General features: G+C 43.1%; 1 protein-coding gene across 10 annotated transcripts in view; it reads right to left on the bottom strand.

Annotated features, from left to right (window-relative positions):
• ZFHX3 (zinc finger homeobox 3) overlaps positions 1-21,746 on the bottom strand; it is a 255,803-nt gene that overhangs the window by 120,853 nt on the left and 113,204 nt on the right. Inside the window, exon 1 of one of the 10 annotated variants that reach the window (XM_053399818.1) lies at positions 19,486-19,504. The exons of the other annotated variants lie outside the window; for them this stretch is intronic. The gene's annotated coding sequence lies outside the window, so the exon portion shown is untranslated. Of the gene's footprint in view, positions 1-19,485; positions 19,505-21,746 lie in introns of those variants that run through there. 10 annotated transcript variants of the gene reach the window in all.

Here is a 21,746-nt window from a genome sequence, read left to right as displayed (position 1 = left end):
ATCTATGCCCAAGGGAGACCAGAAGAAAGGAGCTACTTTGGCCTTGGGATGGGCAGAGGCAGAGAGCTCTCAATAGTTCTGGACACCAGCACTGAAATGGTTACCCTACAGCTTGGCCTCCTGCTAATTGCAGGGCTTTATTTTTTTATTTCTTATTACCCTCTCACACGCCTGATGAGATTATATTACCAGAACTGACAACAGCTGGAAGCAGCAGCAATATGTAGAGCCTCTGAGGAGGTGATGCAATTTCATTTTCATTGATCAGAAATCAGTAGGGCAGCAAATGATGGGAAATTCCATTATGAGAAGGATGGGGCCACAAGACCCAGTGTCCAAATGCCAAAGGGCATGAAGCCCTCCCCTGCGTCAGACCCAGCTCTCTGGGCAAAGGAAGCTTCCCCAAACAAACAAACAAACAAACAAAAAGGGGGCTACCCATACATTCTTGCTTTGAGGGATGAGGCAGAGTAGGGCATGTTTCATGCCCAACATAAGCAGGTGTTCAAATCTGCATCAAGCAGATAGGTAGGTGGAACCCAGCCTTGGGGGTCTGATATGGAGACTATGTCTTACAGGAAAGACCCCAGAAGCAAAGTCTTGTCCCTAGGACCAGGACAACTCATTTTAGCCAGGGCAAGAAGAAGCCATTTCAAGGCCCCAAAAGTAACAGGAGTCCAAGCAACAAGTAGGCAGAGTGTTCCATTTTGCCCCTGCCCATTCAGAGTCTGATCAGAATCCTCATGCTCCAGGCAGTGTCTATGCCACCTGAGACCTTCAGGCTCAGCTGTCACGTATTTCAGGACTAAGGGTTACACCTGGCTGGCCATTTTGGCTTTCTGTCTGTCAAGTTGCAGTACTGCCTGGGCTACACACATATAGCCCATTTTCCCACCCAGCCCCTTCAGGGCAGACAGGTCCCTGCAGCAGACCAGGGGTTAACAGAAGCTGACCGCAGTTGCACAGCTGTTAAGGTAATCAATACCACTGAGATACTAAAGCAGCATAAGCCACATTATTGATTGCCAAGCAGATGATAAAACTGTTTATTATGATAATTGCAGAGCCCCTGCAAGAGTACAAAGTGCAGCCTTCAGCCCATTGCATAAAGTAATAGAAGGATCATCCAGGTATCAGCAAAGCCTGAGCGAAAGACCTCCACACTAACTTAGGATCAGCTGCTTTCATTCCAGGATACACTTCTGAAGCTCTCACACACAAACAAGCCCAAGACTTAAACCGCCTTCTGGGCTGAAAAATACTTGAAATTCCTCCCATGTCAGACTGGCTGAAACCTCAGCAATTCTCAGAGAGCGCATGTGGCAGAGGAAGATCCTTGGGCTCCTCACTCTCTCCCAGTACCGTACTATCCTTTGCCCTAAGAGAGAAGGGAAGTATTGGGGGAGGGGGACTATAGCTATTTTGCTCTTCATATCAGGCTCCATCAAAATAGCAACGCTAATGACATTTCTACTATATAGTGAATCCATGTGTTCCCTGGATGGGTGAAACAAGAGGTTCTTCTTCTTTCACCAGACCAGTAGCAACTGATTACTGTTTGAGAGTCAAATATAAATTGATTCAGTGTTAATTACTGATGTGGTATTCTTGCTTTTTTATGTTGAAGAGAGGGAGAGTGTGCTCAAAAGATGGAATTAGTTTATAAGTGAGTCCTCCCAAAACGAGCAAGTTGACAGTTGGGTCCTGCTTAAAAAAAGAAAGAAAAAGGGAACAATAACAATAAGCAGCAGCTGCTGCCCTGGTCTAAATGCTATCTTTTCTCTTGTGCAAGTGACACAATTCTGTACTTTACTTACAGAGGCCTCTTTCTGCAAGATCCACCATATGTCTCAAAAAGCAGGTATAAGTCAAGAACTATCCTTGATTTTCAGTGGAGCTTGTTTGAAACTGACTTGTTTCATGCCAACTGCTGTCCCATGTTCTTCAAAGGTCTTCCGAGACTACTCTCAATAGCTTTGTACAACCCCCTACTTTTCTTGGGTAAATTGTCACTTTCACATTCCTTTTTTGCTCTGATTATTCAATAGATCCAGTTTAAACCCACTTAAGCAGCAGTCTGCTTGGTTCTAGACTACTTGGATAATATTCATTAGGATGAAAGGCAGAGGGGCTGGAAAACCTCCTGTGTTGCAGCAAAGAGGTACACAGACTTCAAGGCAATTCATCTTCTGCTTCCATTAGCCAACTAGGCATCTAATAAGTAGCACGTGGTAGCAACTAAAAGTCAGTACAGATATGCGTCAACTCGTTACTCCCTGAATCCATAGAAATGGGACAGGGAAGGAAGGGAGCACCCAACAGCATTACTAATCAATTGCTTTGACTTAAATCTCTACCACTCATCAACAGCTTGGGTGGGACCCAGAGACATGAACAGATGACTGTTTACTTAACTTTTTGCTTCAAGACTCAACACTTCACATATCCAGAGCTCTTCAGCATCCCTACATTCAATTCTCCTAGCTAAGACAAATGGCTAGCATGCTCAAATATACAAGATGACCCCAAACAGTGCTGGAGTAACTGAAAATGAGAAGGGGTTCATTTCCTTCATGAGCGTAAATCACCCCATGGATAAGCTAACTGCAGATGCAAGGTCAGCCCAACCTGTTGCTATGGTAATGACCCAGTACCCTGACTATATCTGTGATTAATGCATGTCAGCTCAGTAGTGTCAGTCTGCGGTTAGTCTGTATGTTAGTCCGTGTTACTTGTCAAGTGCTACATCTTGAATTGCTGGACTTATTTAGAGCAGGGGACATACTTTGTACCTGAATGCATCTGTATATAGCTGCATCTGCAAAAGCCTGAAAGCTGCATACATCTACGTTCAAAACTGTTTTACTAACCCTTATCTTCTGCAACAGTAAACTATTTGGATCTTAAGCTGCTTCCATGTGGTGACTGGTACTGGGAGCAACTTCCACTGCATGAGAATCTCACTTGCAATTCTGCGGGGAAGAAAGCACAAGCAGCAATGGCCTCCAACACTGACTGGTTCTATTACATGTTCAATGCTAAATATACATGTTAGCAAAGTTATGTTGTTCAGAGCCACCTTTAGAGCCTGGGCTTTCTGAAAGATGTGTCAAGGCCCCTTTCCCACCAGCACTTGCTTCTAACAGGACTCCACTGCCTATTTTCTACTCCATGGCCTTTGTAGCTGGATACAGCTCAAATTTACCTTTGCAAGCTCTCTGCTTTGTTAATGTATTTTCATGAGAGCTGTCACTGGAGGGCAGTTTAGCAAGAGGCCCCCAGGTTGACCTTTGCTGGCAGCCTCCAAGCTCTCCATGTAAAGTGATCTAATGGCTAGGCAAGGTAATTAGTGCTAGAGCAGTAATTGCAGCTTCTAACTAAGCAAGATGAAGATAGCGAAAATTCTCCAGGGTGCCCTGCTGGGGACCCCAACGCACACACACAAAAGCTTCTGCTTGCATTCAAACAGAGAGGCTCAGCAACATTTCTGTATGACATCAGCATGATTAAAGAAAGTTGAATGAAAGTTCTGAAAGCAACTGGAGAAAGTCTCCATTTTGCAAGTTAATAAGAATAACAATAATTTTATTATTTATACCACGCCCATCTGGCTGGGTTTCCCCAGCCACCAGACTGGAAACTAGATAGCCCAAGGATCACAGCCTGTTAGAAATCACAGATCAACTCACTCCAAAATACCACCACTGGGCAGATTTACTGAACCAAAACAGTCTCACAGCAGAAGTCTCAATAATCCAGGACTTACACTCTTACCAAATTCCCTCAAGGATCAGTGTCTGAGCTGTTGATATCTACTCTGAGACCAACATGGTAGCCATTCATGTAACTCCTCAAGAAATAAAGACCCACAATGTAGAATTGAAAGCTGCAATGTACAGCCCTACAGGGCATTCCTTTCCTGCACCCTCAAACTTGCACTCCTGTAAGGAACATCCATGTCCATGGCAACAATGCATAGCTTCCTCCTTGACATTTGGAGCTAGTTGTTTTACCACCACCATCAATCTCAAGAGGCAGAAACCTTCAAGCATTCCAAATGTTCATAATCACAATGAATCTATGGTGAAAAGGAAGCCAAAACCAAATTATTCTTACTTGCTTCTTTTGGCTCCAAGGCCTGGCAACAGAGAGAGAAACATGACAAGGTTAGAAGTTGTTCCAAAGGGCCAAAAAGAATGAAGCTGGTTCTCAAACTAACGTACATCCAGTTGGAAGTGTAATCAGAAAACTGTTTCAGGGAAGAGAATCCATTTGCCACCATTTCTTATCATTTGTTTTGACTGTTTTTAACACTGAAATTGAAATTATTGTAACCTCCCCTGGGACCTGCCTGCTGGTTAAATTGAGGAATTATTATTATTTCTTCTTTTTTAAGGCTGGAAGCAAGGCTCCTTGCTATGAATGCAGTAATCAGTCCCATTTATTGCAATGAAAAAGGAAGCAACAAGTCTTTGAGTCTTGAAACCAACAGGCAGGATCAGAGGATGGCTGAAGTGAGCAAACAGAACAGACAGGAGTTAACAGTCAACCACCAATATCTTTGATGATTACGTTAACAAGATTTGCCTATGCTCTAAACCCCAACAGGATATTATTCCAATGTATCCTTTTAAACATTATCATAAGGAAGAAAAATGCTAGCAACCTCCATCTTTTGCTACCAGTTTGCAATTGACCTTTTTTTTCTCTGTCTCTGTAGCACCCATACAGGTGCCTGTGCAGGACACAGGTCTTGTCACAGCAATCTTGCTGAATTCAATAATCCTTCAAGTTTAAAGCCTGCATGATAATATCCTATCCAGTTCACCCTGCAATGCACCCATTTGTTCTGCCAGTGTCTGAACCTGGTGTAAAGCTGACAAGCAAAATGTAAGTCATATTAAAGGGCACAGAAATAGGTGGAAATAGAAATGTAGCAACTACCTTCAAAACAACTTCTCTATTTTCCAGCTTGGACGAAACTTAAACTCTCTCTCTCAGGTTACACAGGCACTCAGCTATACAAGAATTGGCCAATAAAGAACAACACCAAAAATAAAGAACGAACATGTGGAGATGAAGCAAAGAGGTGGTAGATTGCTGCCATAATGGCCCACAGCCAGCCTCTCTAGCTACTCTACTGTGGAACTGGAAAGCCTCCTTGCTCTGATGCCAAGCCCTGAAAGGTGGTGGCAACCTGCCTGCTCCAGAGGCAGCCCCAGGCCATCTGCTTTCTCCCAATCTTTGCAACACCTCCAACTGTGTAAGGCAGGATGCAGCTGGCTGGTGGCCCATTCAGATTTCTTAACAGTGCTGTGATCTCGGGTTTCCAGGAAGGCCTTTCAGGCCTCAATCACCACCAAGGGGAAACAAAACCAATGTTGCCTGTGTCAGTATAGGTTGTGGCGGCACACTAAGTGGTCCTCTCCCAACCATATGTTTTGCACCAATTCTCCAACAAAGCTGCCCTTAAGATGCAAACTTTTTGTCAGAATGAAGAACAAGCTAAGAAGGCAGCCACATCTCAGCTCCAGCATAGCCCTGCTTGCCAGTACCCCAGAAGGCTTATCTGGCAAAGGTGTGTGCCTGCCCTCCTTCCCACAGCCAATATAGTCTGGCAACATTGGTACCTACTCTTCCTCATTCTAAAGCCCCTCTCTATGATGCAACAAAGGTGCTCACCGTAAGGAGGTGGCTGGGCCACTGCAGGGTACTGCAGATTAAAGGGGTGTTTCTGAAAAGCCTCAGGCCTGGGTTTCTCAAACTTGGGTCTCCAGCTGTTGTTGGACTATAACTCCCATCATACCTGACCACTGATCTTGCTAGCTTGCAACAGCTGGAGACCCAACTTTGAGAAGCACTGCCTTAGGCTGTGCCTAGTCATACACATTCTGAAGGAAATCAGCCCTGAGTGCTCACTGGAAAGACAGATCCTGAAGCTGAGGCTCCAGTACTTTGGCCACCTCATGAGAAGAGAAGACTCCCTGGAAAAGACTCTGATGTTGGGAAAGATGGAGGGCACAAGGAGAAGAGGACGACAGAGGACGAGATGGTTGGACAGTGTTCTGGAAGCTAGCAGCATGAGTTTGACCAAACTGCGGGAGGCAGTGGAAGACAGGAGTGCCTGGCATGCTCTGGTCCATAGGGTCATGAAGAGTTGGATACGACTAAACGACAACAACCCAGTCATACACAGCAACATAAGGCAGCTTCCAGGGGCCCTTAGTCCAAGTAGAAGAGAGAGAGAGACCATCCCTTCCAGTTCAAAGCAACAACACCATCATTACAGGAAACTCCCAGGCAGGTGATGGCTATGGCCTTGCAACTAAGGTACTTTGCTGAGCCATGGCCTCCTCACATGCCACATCACCACATAGCAGAGTGCTTCAGTGGAGCATTTCAGCCATCTAGTGGTCACAACTATCAACATGTGGGATCAAAGAGTGCTCTTCTATAAAGTAGCTCCAAAGGGGACAGGTGGGCAAAGGGCTGGAAGAGTAGAGGTATTCCCATTGCCAGATCCCCAAGCAGCTCCTTGTGACATTAACACCAAGAGCTCCTTCAGTGCTCACTACCTTCTCCACCTATGCAAATTGTCAACTGACCCATCTGCTTCTCGCTTGGGAGTTTTCTGATGTAAAGGACTTATTACACACTTTACCTATCTGTGCCTGAGCTTCAGCTGTCTGTCCCATAGAGTTTGATTTAATACCCAAGATTAGCACTTTTCCTGTATAGCAGATACTGACCCTCCTTCTCCAGAGGGCATGAACTTTGCTGTAATGAGTCATCCCTGCTCTTGAGAAATGTTTCACTCTAAAATGTGCCCAAGCTAGTCTCTGTCTGGGAGCTTATGTATGTCTATGTCTATGGAGTGTCTGAGTCCCTCCCCTCTTCATACTCCTGCATCTACACATACAGGGAAGGAAGAACACCCAACCGCAAAGGTGCACCAGACTGTTGTGTTAATTCAAACCAAAGGAAGTCCTCCCAAGAAGGGAATCTTCACTCTTCCTTCAGCTGCAGCACTCCCAAGGCTCCCGTGACAGTTCCAACAAACAACTGCCTCTCTTGTGAGCTTTATGGAGTGGAACATAGACTACAGATCTGGTCTGATCCAGAAAGGTTTTTATCTAGTTCAGGTATTTAATTTCAAATGGAGACCAGGACTACAGAATCTCACATATCACAGGCAGAAGAAAGTAACAGTTGCTGCCTGCTGCTCTAGTGCTTTCCCTTTCTGCCTGAAGGTTTCAATGGCAACATGCCCTAGGCCACAGTCAGGACTCACAGCCTCCTCAATCCAGTTTAAGATGCCGCAGTTGCCACTTGTTACAGGTACTACATGTCTCAGCCCATGAGTGCTCAAATGCTGACCATTGACTTTCTGGCTTCAAATCCAGCGTGGTGTTCAACCCCAGGCTGCTTTCAAGAGGTGGACTCCTACAGGCAAGGTTAAGCCAGGAAGCCTGCTATTGTTCTTTGATAGAAAAGTACTCTTTGCTGGTTTGCAAGGATCACAGGAAGAGGCCTTTTCAAGGGTTACAGTCTCCAGATACCTGCCTCCTTTACAATGAAGTGGGTTGCTAGTTCTCTGGTTCCAGTTCTTTATTTGCACAAAACTGGGGGACTGCCACTTTTGAGATGCACAATAATTTTCTCCATTCAAAATTGTTGTGCATGTGCAGTGCTCGTGATTTGTGATGATCTCAGATGACAATAAATAAATAATAAATTCTGGGTGCACACCCCACAGTAAACTTTGATGGTGCCAAATCACACATTCACATTTCTGGCCTTTAGGTGTAAACCAGCATCAAATATGGCAGCCACACACCAACCATTGTTTTTTTTTTTAAATGATATTTTATTAAAATTTCAAAAGAAGTTACAAAGATAATAAGAAAATAGGAAAAAGAAAACAAAAAATACAAAATACAGTAGAGAAAAAAACGGGGGGAAAAACAATTAAAAACAAATCCATCTTTCTATGTCTTGCCTTCATACCAACCATTGTCAAGGAGGAAATGAAGAAAGAACTGGGGGTGTTCACCTCAAAATAAGTTTTGGGTCACCATAAATCATGCATCCATGCATCCAGTAATATGTTGCCTATGAGGTGGCATGGCATTGTATCTGTCCCAATGCTTTCCTACAGTATAAGACACTGTAAGTAGCTTGTAACCCAAACTGATAATAGCAAAAATAAAAGAGTGAGATTTGAACCCAGCAAACAAATGTTGGGCCCATACAAATAATATATCCACACTGCCAAATGTGTCCTTTGGGGGGAAAAACACTGCCAAGGGTGTGTATACATGTCAACCGTAGCCAGAATATGCAGGCAAGAGCAAGGAACAATAAGGCTGCTCTCTTCTCCCTGACATGTTACTTTAATATAGACATAGACTACATACAGGAAAGTCAGTTATCTGTGAAATGAAAGTGTAAACTCTTTCTTTGGGTTGTATCCAGGGTTGTTCTACTCAGAGCAGAGCCATTAAATTAATGGATCTGACTAACATAGGTCCATTAATTTCAATGGCCCTACTCCAAACAGAACTTCATTGGACACAATTCTCTTTGAACTGAACACACTGTCAAGGATACAAACTCATGCCATAGCATAGACCATTCAAAATATCCCAAAATAAATTTTCAATAAATCTTCACTTTCTGAAAAGTTTTGATCAAACCCTGTCCTTTCCAGGTAGATATAGTCACCAGCCATAATCACCAGTCCATAAAAACTCCTAGTTGCATTCAAAATGATTGCTCTTGATTTTCAAATGCATGCTAGTTTTAATGTGCAGGTGGGTGGAAACCTAGGAAGAAGAATTTCACCTTTTCAGTTTAGTAGCTACTTTTTTTCTTTTTTGAAAGACACTATTCCATGCCCTCATAAAGCTCTGGTTCGCCAACTATGGCCATTCCTGGACAGGGATAGCCTGATCACTGTCATCCATGTGTTGGTAACCTCAAGGCTGCATTGCTGTATTGTGCTCTATATGAGGTTGCCTGCCCTTGGGTCTGGTTCGAAGCTCCAGCTGATACATAATGCTGTGGTGCCAGACTGCTGAAGGGAGCTTCTGGCTGAGAACATGTGGAATCGTCTTGCCAAAGTTGTTGTATTTATTTCAATCAATTCTGATAATAGGTAATATTATATGCCTCAAGAAGTTACAAAAAGATCTATCAAAATTTGTCTGGAGTGGTAACAGGCCTAGGATAAAACATAAAATAATGATTAACTCGAAAGATAGAGGCGGCCTCTCACTCCCAGACTTTACATTGTATTATGAGGTGGCATGCATTGTTTGATTGAAGGATTGGATAAAATTAGAAAGAGAAGAACTCCTTGATTTAGAAGGACATGATAACAAATTTGGCTGGCATGCATATTTATGCTATGAGAAAGATAAAAAACATAAAGGGTTTCATAATCATATAATAAGGAAAGCATTGATAAAAGTATGGAATAAATACAAAGATTTCTTAGAACCTAAAATGCCATGGTGGTTGTCTCCAGTTGAGGCAATAGCAATGAAACCGTTTAATAAAAAAGGAAACTGGCTGACATATAGAGATTTGTTAATAGAAGAAGAGAAAGGTTTGAAATTAAAAAGTTATGAAAACTTGAAAGATACTTTACAAAGTTGGTTGCATCACAAAATGTACAAAATGTACAAAACAGGATGTAAGATATGTTGGAGTTGCAAAGAGAATGATGGTACTTTTTTCATGTATGGTGGGAATGCAAGAAGGTTAAAGAATATTGGGAAATGATATATAATGAATTGAAAAAAATGTTGAAAAAAAACCTTTGTTAAAAAAACAGAATTTTTCCTGTTTGGAATTTTAGATCATGATATAAGAGAGGGAAACTGGAGATTGTTTATGTATGCGACAACAGCAGCAAGAATTTCATTAGCACAAGTATGGAAAACAGAAAACGCCAACAAAGGAAGAATGGCAAGCCAAGCTTATTGACTATGCGGAACTGGCTAAGCTGACAGAGAGAATACATGAGAGAGACAACATCGATTTCAAAAAGGAGTGAGAACCATTTATAAACTATATAAAAAGACAGTATAAAGATTTGGACTCATTGGCAGGTTTTGACTAAACTTTAACAACTATATAAGAGGTAAAACCAGCAGGGTATAGAATTTGTTTAATAAATCAACATGGAAATACAGGGGAAGCCAAAGAGGGGGGAGGGGAGAAATATGGATTTATAAATTGTTCAATTAAGATTTGTGGAAAATTTGTTGTTACAATTTGAAAAATTTTAAAAAAATTATTATTTTTTTAAAAAAGCAGAGAGAACATGTGGAATCATTGTTAAAACAGCTGCAGTGGCTGCCCATCTCGTACTGAGTGAGGTTCAAGGTTCTTGCATTAATTTACAAAGTCTTGAACAGCTTAGGTTTAGGGTACCTCAGGGATTACCTGAACCCTTATGCCCCAGCTCTATCATTGAGATCACCTGCAGGAGTATAATCGATCAGTACCCGAGTTGGTGAGGCTTGTTTGACAACAAGAAGAAACTGAGCCTTTAGTGTCCTTGGCACAGTCCAGTGGAATATTCTGCCAATGAAGATTCAGTGGGTGCCTTCTGTGCCAACTTTTAAACGCATGCTGAAAACTTTTTTATTACACCAGGCAATTAAGAGCACATCTCCCACAATGGTTTATTGCTGCTTGTTTTTAGTTTTTGCTTTGAAATTGCTTTTATTTTTTTATTGCTTTTATTGCATGATTATCTTCTTAATGTTGTAAACTGCTTTGATGTGTTGTGATTTAGTAGTAGATAAATACTTTTATAAATATATAATATGGCAGACACTGTACTGGTGATGTGGGTATATGATTTGTGGTGGACCAAAGCTTATCGTACTGTGTACACCACCAGTTCCTTATTCAGTCTCTGCTTCCTTGAGGAAAGACTTCGGGCAAAAGATGAGTGGGACCTCACAGTGGTTGGCAATAGTGCGTTTGCTAAGAGTCTCACAAACCTGATCAGGAGAGCTTTAAACTAAATCCTGAGTGGGAGGAAGACAATATTACAGATGAGAGGAGAACACCTGGTACTGGGGATAACAGCTTCATTGATACACAGAAAACTGAGATGGTGCTCCAGAAACCTCCTAAAGGGGAGGAAAGTAAAAGAAGGAAGCAGCTGGAGGGAATGACTCATAGCTTCAGTTGTCTATACTAATTCACAGAGTATAAGAAACAAGCAAGACTCAATACAGGATTGCAAATATAACCTAAAAGGCATTACTGAAACCTGGTGGGATGAGACATATGACTGGAATGTAGAAATTGAGAGGCAGAACTTATTCAAAAGGAATAGACCAAACAAGAAAGGAGAAGTAGCAGCATTATATGTAAAGGATATACACACTTGTGTAGAGATCCATGACCTGGAACATGGAAAGCAGTTTGAGAGTATATGGGTAAAAATTGAAAGAGAGGGAAACAACAGTGACCTTACTTTGAGTGTCTGCTATAGATCTCCAAGCCACACTGAAGTCTTAGATAATGCCTTCCTAGAGCAGATTACCATACATTCTAATGTGAGAGAGATAGTAGTCATGGGAGACTTCAACTTCCCTGATATCTGTTGGAACGCAAAACCTTGTCAAGAATGCAAGGTCTAAAAAATTTCTCCACTGTCTTGCTGACAATTTCATTTTCCAGAAGGTGGAAGAAACAAGGGGATCATGTATCTTGGACTTGGTCCTCACCAACAGAGAGGAACTGATCAATGAAGTGGAAGTACTGGGAAACTTAGGAGGAAGTGATCATGTCCTCCTGGGTTTCATGATACAGAAGCAAGGGAAAGCTGAGTGTAGTTGGATATTTACTCTGGACTTTTAAGAAGGTGGATTTCTAAAGCTTAAGTGAGATTCCATGGTCAGAAATTCTCAGAGAGAAGAGAATTCAAGATGGATGGGAACTTCTTAAAGGTGAACTATTGAAGGCACAAATGCAGATGATTCCAACAAGTAAAAAATGTGGGAGGCATCTAAAGAAACCAGTGTGGCTGTGATGTGCATCCACAGTAAATGTTGATACATCCTTATTTCTAGAACAGTATCCCATGTAAGACGAAACTGAATAAAATCTGATCCACTGCTTTATTTCAGGACAAGCCAGTGTCAAATATGACACATATACACCCATGTTAATCTGAGGTCATCATTTATTCATTAGAGTTTTGAGGTATACACCCCAAGTTCTTTATTCATTTTTTCATATTTTGACTATGATTGACATTTAGTATATGACCAAATGCCATATCAAAGGACATTCTCCTGGATATGGGGTGTAAGATTTTTGTGGCCTGAAACCTATTGTGGAGTGCACACTCCTTGATCATTACTTGTTGCTGATATCTGAGGTCACCACACATTCATGTGTGTTGCACAAACATGACAACCTTGATTGGAGAAAAGCTTTGTGTATCTTGTAGGAGACTGTCCCCCAGTCAAGGAGTTATATGATATGAGGTATTCCAAAGTTTATTTTGGGGCTCAGGAGACACATAAACTTTAATTGATTAAGTTTTCTGACTGAGTTTCATTTTGAACTTTGCACAAACAATTGGGAACTAGTAACCAGATTCAAAGCTTTCCACAAGCAAGCTGAGCCACTAAGACAGACCAAAGCATCACTTCTCACATTGTTCTTGACTATCTTAGCTCCACTCCCAACCGCCCAGTATGCTCTCATTCATGCTAATGTCCAATATAACCACAAATTGAAAAGAGGATTTCTAGCAGCCAACAGAAAGAAAGGAGGTGCAGATCTATGTCATGCCCAGAGTTCATCAGGAAGACAGCAATCCAGAAATGGAGACATCACTAGCTCCTCCTAGTGTTTCTGGGTCCAGCCCTCCGAATATGGAGAAGAGGGATGTACGGCAACCAAAGCACCTACACCAAAGTCATAAGCAACTGGAAAACTAGGAAAAGTTAAGTTTTCAACTTGTTTATGTTGTACAATCATTTGAAGATGCATTCCCTGGAATCAAACCATTGTGCCATGATCTATCCATCACCACTGCATGCTATAAGTGATGAGCTAGCTCTCTACACATGAGGATTAACCTCCTAGTCCTTTCATTTGAAATGTGACTGAAACATGTTTTGTGTGGTCATTATGCCCATAAATGTCAGAATCCTATTACTCTCTAATAGTAAACTCAGGTGATGAGTGTCAACAGAAGTGAAGCTGTTTCACCCTATTGTTTCACTGTAGCTATGTCAGCATACTCAGGGGAACCTCAAGATTTGTAGAACCCTCCCCCTCTCCCCCCCCAAAAAAAACCAGACATGCCATAATATGTTGAGATGTCAGTTAGAAAAGAAAGCAAGAAATTGTGGTGGTTGGGTGTTAAATGGAATACAGTCGTACCTTAGCAGTCTAACACCTTGGTACTCAGACGTTTTGGCTCCCGAATGCCGCAAACCCAGAAGTGAGTGTTCTGGTTTGCATCAGCCGAATGTCTGATGCAGCTTCCGATTGAGAGCAGGAAGCTCCTGCAGCCAATCGGAAGCCACACCTTGCTTTTCAAACCGTTCCAGGAGTCGAATGGACTCCCGGAACAGATTAAGTTCGACAACCAAAGTACCACTGTATCCTGGGGGAGGGTGTGGCTCGTTCCCTGAACAACAACACTTCTGTTAGAAGTTAGGGCATTTTGCTGCAGATTTTCTATATAAAGAGCTACTTTAATTATACCCTACCACACTGAAAATATGAACAATTTATTTCTATGAACATTAAGTACAGGCAAAACTGGGAGCAGAAGAAAAGGAGGAGAACTTCCAAGAAGCCTGTCCTGGGCACAAGCAGCTTAGAAACTCAGGCTAGTATTGCTCCTTCTGTAGCACATTCACCTGTCCTCACTGCCAAAATATACAGAGCAAAAGTCTTTTCATACACACACAAAAGTTTCACCTTATCCCAGGAAGCAGCCCTTATTGAACGTGGAAGCATGTGCGCTGCATGCTATGGGAATGAGTGGCTGCCCCACAGAAGCCATGAAGTCTAGCAGAGGAACACACACACACAAAAGGCAAACACCTGCACCCCCTCCCCCAACATGTCAGGTAAGAGGGCAACAGGAATGGTAAGTTGAGAGAGGACACGACGATAGTTTTGCAGGAACTGTACCTCAGGGAATGGATCTGATGTCAAGTGTCAGCCAGTAAATTGCTATTGGCTTCTCAATAAGCAGGAGCAGTGAGCTAAGTGTTTCCTTGTGTTGTGAAGGCTTGCTCAGACTCAATACGGCAGTATTGACAGCACAATCACCCAGTAATCCAGGCCTCACTAACGGCTCAGCACTTCTACCCTGAAAATACACTTTCCATTTGGACACCAGCCCATTAGCTGGGACTGGGATCACAGACATCATCCCACCTCCCCCTGAACTGGCACTGTCCTCTGAAAATGGCCTTGGGAGAAGGAGGGAGGGAGCAGAAGTCCAGCTGTTACTCCCTTCCTGTGAGTTAACCCCTCCTATGATAGAGGCCTGTCTTGTCCTGCAAAATCCCGTGTCCAGCTCACAAGCCAATCAACATGAAGATATCTGGCGATGTGGGCACTTCCAATCTGAATGGCTGACTCGAGGGAACTTTGGTCACTGTGACCTACTCAGCCTGCTCTAAGTCTCTTTCACTGTGCTGCCAGTGGAATGATGAGAATGCCTCAATAGGAATTCTGTCTGCTTTTTGCTAAAATGCTCTTTTCCAAACCTATTGAAACAAATCCTTAGCAAAGCCCAGTGGACACCTCAGTCTATGCAGGAACACAGCAGGTAAGCACAACATGCATACTTTCCTCTCATGACAGACCCACAAGAGGACAGACATGAGGATAGTTGAGGCAAAGGTGTAAAGCGACAAGGCCCAGAGTAATCATAGAGGCCAGTTCTAGTGGGAAGCAGGTCCCTGGCAAGGAAAATGTTAACAGTGTTTCAGGCTGTCATCTGATAAACGGCTCTGTGGAAAGCAGGTTCTCTCACTTTGAGATATGATGTCACTAACCTTTATTGATCCGCCATCAGAGAACTTGGCTTATCTCTCGTGGGTGATCAGCTGCCCTCCTGGACTCAACTAGTGTTTAATACACTACTGGGCATCATGCTCAGCAAGAGTGCAAGATACAGCCACAAGAGGCAATATTTCACAGGTTATGCCAATGGAAGGGGAGACTGCTTGCTTGTGCACTCACTTTCCCCTCCCTGCTGTCAAGGCCGCCATCCTGTCCTGCACTGAGTCGTAGCAATGTATTCAGGTTGAGCTCAATCACAAATCAAGGCTAATTTCAAAGTCAGCATACTCAGCCAGAAACAGTTAAGGCTGCTCCTCCAAATGCTATCCCAACTCCATTTCCCCCCATTTTTAATGCTGCTAACTGAGCAGGCAAAGATGTCTGAAGAGCAGTGGAAGCTACAGAAAAATGAAGTGACTCAGGAGGCTGCAGAGAAGACAGGAGGACTTTCACAGGGATTGAACACAGATGCCATGGTGAGTAATGAAAGCGGGACAAATCTCAGTCCAAACCAATGAGTCAGCAAAATGGCTCCAACACAGCAACTGAGAATACTGGCAAGTGGCAAGTGGCAAGAGTTTAGGCTCAAATATACTGTGCAGTAGGGAGAAAGAACACCCTAACTGTGAAGAACCTGGGAACAAAAAGTTCTAAAGCTCCCCTTCACCCACAGAATTCTGTTTGCTCAGACACTGCAGACTAGATAAATACTGCAAAGCCATTTAAGGGACAGATAAGAACTACAACCGCTTAGTGCTGCCTGGAGCTCTCCAACTTGTTCCTTGTATCATGGGTAATGGGCTTTGGCCAGGGCTGAGAGTAGTTTCTAACTTCATCCAATTCCTGCAAAAAGATCCTCCTTGCTGGGGAAAAAAAGTTTATCTAGTTATGCTCCTAAATAAAAATAAGAAGCAGACATAAACACACACCCCACCAGTTGTAACACCAACTCTCCAGAAAAGTAAGCATTTACAGACTGGCTACAGTGAAATGCTCCAAGCTGAGCACCTCTAGGCTGACACACAATTGGTATGAATAAAATAAATATATACATGAATCACATAAAACAAATCATGCTCTGCTAATTGAAATAATGGATACATACACCCCTTTCACCTGGATTCCAATCCTTTAACTGAGCTATCAGGGGGTTAAATGTAAAAGTGATTGGATTCTGCAGAAGTGACAAGGGTGGTGATGCTGCCGGAATTTTCACCAGTGTTGTGAACCACCAATGCCCAAAATGCTTCCTCAACTAGAGGGATCTTTATCCAGCATGCCTTGGGGGAAATGGTAGCTGTTAGGACACTGTCTGAACATCTTTGCTCTGGTGGGTATAATTGGGATTTACTTACAGAAAAAAAGGTATCTTGCCACGGTGTGTCTGTTTAGCTTAAAATAGTTGATCAGAAGTAAGCAGTTCCAGTTAACCTGGAGATCACTGAATTAGTTAAGAGTGAGAAAGGTGGTCTGAACTCCAGAATGGGCACTGGGTCATTGTTCAGAACAATAGGATTAACATACTCTAATTTCACACAATCCAATGCTCACATCACCTTTCTATTGTGCATGTAGTATGGGTGAATATCTGAATTTTCAAATTTTCCCACAAACAGAGGTGTTCAAAGCAACTCACATAAACCACAGAAACAGCCAATGTATAATGCAGGCCACCCACTCTTCGGACAGTCACCAAGACTTACTCTTCCAAGTTGCAGATATTAGTATCTTTCCTGTTATAAGAATTTTTAGGTCTTATATATATATAATAAATGTTCATAAATGTACCAAGCAAACACATATATAAATATATAAACCACATGTCTAAAACCCACAGTAAAAGTCCTAAAGCCGTTTTGACCTTTTCAGTCACCTCAAATATTTCTCTACAACAAGGGTCAGCAAACTTTTTCAGCAGGGGGCCAGTCCACTGTCCCTCAGACCTTGTGGGGGGCTGGACTATATTTTGGAAAGAAAAAAAAGAACAAATTCCTATGCCCCACAAATAACCCAGAGATGCATTTTAAATAAAAGCACACATTCTACTCATGTAAAAACACGTTGATTCCCAGACTGTCCATGGGCCGGATTTAGAAGGTGATTGGGTCGGATCTGGCCCCCGGGCCTTAGTTTGCCTACCCATGCTCTACAAGGTGGAAGGAAATGCAGAAATCTCCCCATTGTCTGTGTCCTCACAAATCCTGCCTTAAGGGCACATTTAAGGTGTGAATAGGATGCGCCTGTGACCTGGCTCAGGAATTAAAGTATTTTCATTACAAAAGAATGGCCAGGCTCCCCAAGTAATCCAATCAAGTGACCATTAACAGGTAACCTGGCAGACAGGTTAAAAACAACGCACTCAGATTTCTGTTGTAGACAGCCTTTTCTGTGATGTAGGTATGATGTATCTGGGGTTACACCCCTTCTGTAATGTATGTTTCTGGGGGTGGTCTTGGACTCCAGGGCGGGCAATTTAAAATGTCTATATAAGGGCTTGCGCGCATGGCTCGGGGGTCCTCCTCCTCTCTCCTGCATGTGAGGGAGCACCCTGTTGCAGCAGTTAATAAAGATCAGGCTTACTAGCTGCTTTGCTTCTCAATATTCTGTGGTTTGTCTCTGTTATTTTCTCCTACTGATACAAAACCTACAAAAGGACTCTATATGGGCTCTTGGGTATTCCATAAGGAGAAAGGAGCAGGTTTTTTATTTATATCACCTCCTTTCAGTGTGAGGTTGAGGGGATTTATCATTTAGTTCTATCTGCTGCTAAAACAACCTATAGCTGGCTCAGTTGGGTAGCTCTCAGCTTCCTCTCCCTGCTTGTACCCAAATTCAACAGGAAAACAGAGGAGCCAAACTCTGCCTGGGAAAATACACCTATCCTCCAGAGGGCACACATTGCACAATCAGTGCAGAAGCTTTTATCCAAGGGCAATATGAGAAGTCTTTTCCATATGTGAAGGTGCTGCTGGAGATATATACACATGAAAGACTGTGTAGGACAAGGGGAGGAATTATCCCTCCAATTGATTTTTGCTCTGGGGTATTAGAAAGAACACAGCATTTATCTGGAGATTTCTTCCCAAAGCCGACTGTGGACTTTCAAACATAAAGAGACTTGAAAGGAGCTTATCAGGTGAACAATCTGCTCAGACCATCATCACTCAAAACAGGACCCCCAGCAGGGAGCTCCACGATCCCATTGTTCTTTCTTGGACCTCTGAAAGTAACTCAGCTGCTTGTCCAGCTTCAAACAAGCAGGAACAGGGTGGGGGGAGGGTAAGCTAGAACTACAGAAAGGGGGCGGCCCCCCTGTGCTCTCAACACGGCCTTTTGCCTCTGCACATCATAACACTCTGCTAAACCCCACACATGCTGCTGCCCAGCAAAAGACTGGAGACTGGCTATATTTAAGATCTCTAAAGCATTCTGTTGCTTAACACATTCTATATTATCTAGGAATAGAAATATTTTGTCAGGAAAATGAACGGTAGATTTTCTCCCCTCAAATTACATACACCCAGAAGAGCAAGTTTGGGATTTCCCCTGTGTGTGAAGCAAACAGGAAGAAAAGGCAACTGACTACCCAAAGTGGTGACTGATGCTACTCCTTGACCAGCAATGACTCTTGAACATCTGTGGCCACAGAATCCTCTTTCTGGTGAGTCATAACAATGCTATCTGCCACCAAAACTACAGCAGTGCTTGTTCCCATAAACACCTTTTACACGAATTACCAAGGATTCACCAAACACAGCATTCCAACTACTGGCAAAAATAAACAAAATTGTTGTGTACTTAAAAGACCTTTTGTCACCTCACTCCTTGACCTTTTGAGGACATGGGAAAGGTCTCTCCTTGACTAAAATGCTTTGAGGGGGGAGTGTAGCATGGTAAGACAGCCACAGCCTCTCATACTCCAATGAATTTTCTTGTATCCTGGCAGCTCCCCAGACTAAACAGGACCCAACAGCTGGGCCTGCCTGCCTGCCTGCTCTGTCTCTCTCAGGTAGCTGGAAGGTTGTAATTGGCGAGGCAGGAGATTAGAAATATCGGCAGCCTCTAAGTAAGACTTTAATTTACTGGCAGATCAATAGCACTACGGTTATATTGGCAAAGTGTCTACAACTCTATTGACTCCCGCAATTCCTCTTATCAATTTATCAGAAATCTGGAAGCCAGAAGATATTGTTTGAAGAAAAAGCAGGCAGGAACCCAATGCTTTGCCTCAGCTGCCCAATTGGAGCTCCAGACTAAGCCTCTAATAGCAGGTATATTTGTTGCAAAGACGACAAACTACCAGCAATATGATTAAGAGCTCACCAACTCCTGTTCAAATCCCTTCCCATGTTTGTTGTGCTACACAGGCCTCACCCCTCTTGCCCCAGGCAGCAACCACCACCCCTTCAAACTCACCTGGCATGTTGTACTGGCTCAGGACCTCATCCCGAAGAGGGACCACCACTCAGTGGTAGAACATCTTTGCATGCAGAAGGTCCTGGATTCAGTCCCTATCTTAGAAACAGGTGACAAGAGATATTAAAGGCTATTTTCTGTCCAACACCTTGGAAATTCAAGGCAGACAGTACAGGGCAAGATAGGCAAATGGTCTGGTCTTGAATACAGAACATAAGAAGTTGCCTTATGTCAAACCATTGGTGCATCTAGCTCAGCACTGACTGGCAATGGCTCTCTCCTACCCTACCTGGGGATGTCAGGGATTGAACTTGGGACCTTCCACATGTAAAAAGATTATCGCCGCTGAGCTACAGCAATTCCCTGAAGACAGCATATTAAGTCCTCCAGTTTTACTGTTCTAAAGCAGCTAACGGAAATGTAGAGTGGATCCTGTCTTGCGAGTTGTCAACACCCAGTCTTGCAACTATTTCACTGCGCAGAATCAAATTCCCAACCTCTAGTTCATGAGGGAAGTTCCAACTCCTTCACCACTATGACATCCAACAAAGCGCTGATTTCCAGCTTCTGCACGAAAATGACTTAAGAGGTATTCATGTCATAGAATAATAATCATAGAATCATAGAGCTGAAAGGGACTACAAGGTCAAGATGTTGAGAGAGAAAAGAAAACTACAAATTCTCTCTTCTTACTCCAAGCCCAAAGTCCTTTTACAGCCCCCTTTTGCATCTCATTGAGCCAGCACACAGTGTAAGTATTTCCATGTAAACAAGCAATAACAACACTCCTTAATAAAATACATACTAATACATAGTAATCAAATGGTCTCATATTGATATTACTAACCTTAAACAATTAAAGAAGAGAACAGCCTAGTGTCATAGGCACATAAGTTCACTTTGGGCCAGCCCAAAACACCAGGCACAGAGTAGCAGCTGAAAATTACATAGCTCCTCCAGCTACTGTAATGCCCCTTTTGCCAAAGAGATGTACTCTTTACCCACTATTCCACACAACACACCCAAAGCTGCAAATAAACTCCTGGCTGCAAGGAGGCTAATCTGAGGTCTTGAGGGCATTTAATATAACTCTTCTCTCCACAGGGCAGGCTAGGAAGAACAAGAGCAGTCGTGGGGAGCCTTTGCTATTTATTTACCTTTTTTTTTCACTGAACTTTGCTTTTGGAAATGGATTTATTTACTCAAGCACAACCCCTCAATTTTGGAGTCCTCTACCATGTCAAAGAAGTGATAAACCCTTCCTTACAATGAAATTGAAGAGCCCTTGAAGCCTACTGGAAATAAGTGTCACATCAAAATGTCCAAGTGGTGGCTTTAGGTATAAATGCTATACAGTTTGAATGCAGCTATATGGCAGTAAGCTCAGGATAATGCTAGAAACCATGGAGAAGGTGGCGAATGCCAAGTGCTTTCAGCAGAACTGCATCAAGGAAGACTGTGTGAAACTACAAGGCATCTTCTTGACTTAAAAGACTGCCAACTCATAAGGGGAAAAGGACCAGAATTTTTGATCTGGTGCTGGCGAACCACAAACTTGTAGGCATAATGAGAACTGGAATGAGGTTCTAATTTGACCCAAAAAGATGTTTTCTCCAAGCCACACCCACCTACCACACACTTGACATCAACTGGCCTTGTTCCACAGCTGCCTCACCCCTTGCTCCTGAGGAAGCTGTCATTTTTCCATCTGTGATCAGCAGAGCCTTGTTGATTGACTGAGAGCCCACCTGGGCTCAACTGCCAGGGGAGTTGAGGTTAAATCAGTTACTGGGCTGGTATGCCAGCTGAGACCCTACCTGCCTGCGATTTATCTCACCAGGGTGGTACATGCTCTGGTTATCTCTTGCTTGGACTACTGCAATGCACTCTACGCGGGCCTTCCGTTGAAGGTGACTCAGAAACTACAGCTAATCCAGAATGCGGGAGCTAGACTGGTGACTGGGAGTGGCAGGCAAGGCCATATAACACTGGTCCCAGTACGTTTCTGAGCATAATTAAAAGTGTTGGTGCTAATTTTTAAAGCCCTAAACGGCTTCAGCCCAGTATACCTGAAGGAGCATCTCCACCTCCATTGTTCAGCCAGGACACTGAGATCCCGCTCCAAGGGCCTTCTGGCAGTTTCCTCATTGTGAGAAGTGAGGTTACAGTGAACCAGACAGAGGGCCTTCTCAGTAGTCATGCCAGCCTTGTGGAATGCCCTCCCAACAGATGTAAAGGAAATAACCAACTATATGACTTTT

Source organism: Podarcis raffonei, chromosome 8, assembly GCF_027172205.1.
Source record: "Podarcis raffonei isolate rPodRaf1 chromosome 8, rPodRaf1.pri, whole genome shotgun sequence".
In the NCBI taxonomy this organism is placed as follows: domain Eukaryota; kingdom Metazoa; phylum Chordata; class Lepidosauria; order Squamata; family Lacertidae; genus Podarcis; species Podarcis raffonei.
This window is presented reverse-complemented; position numbering and strand designations above follow the sequence as displayed.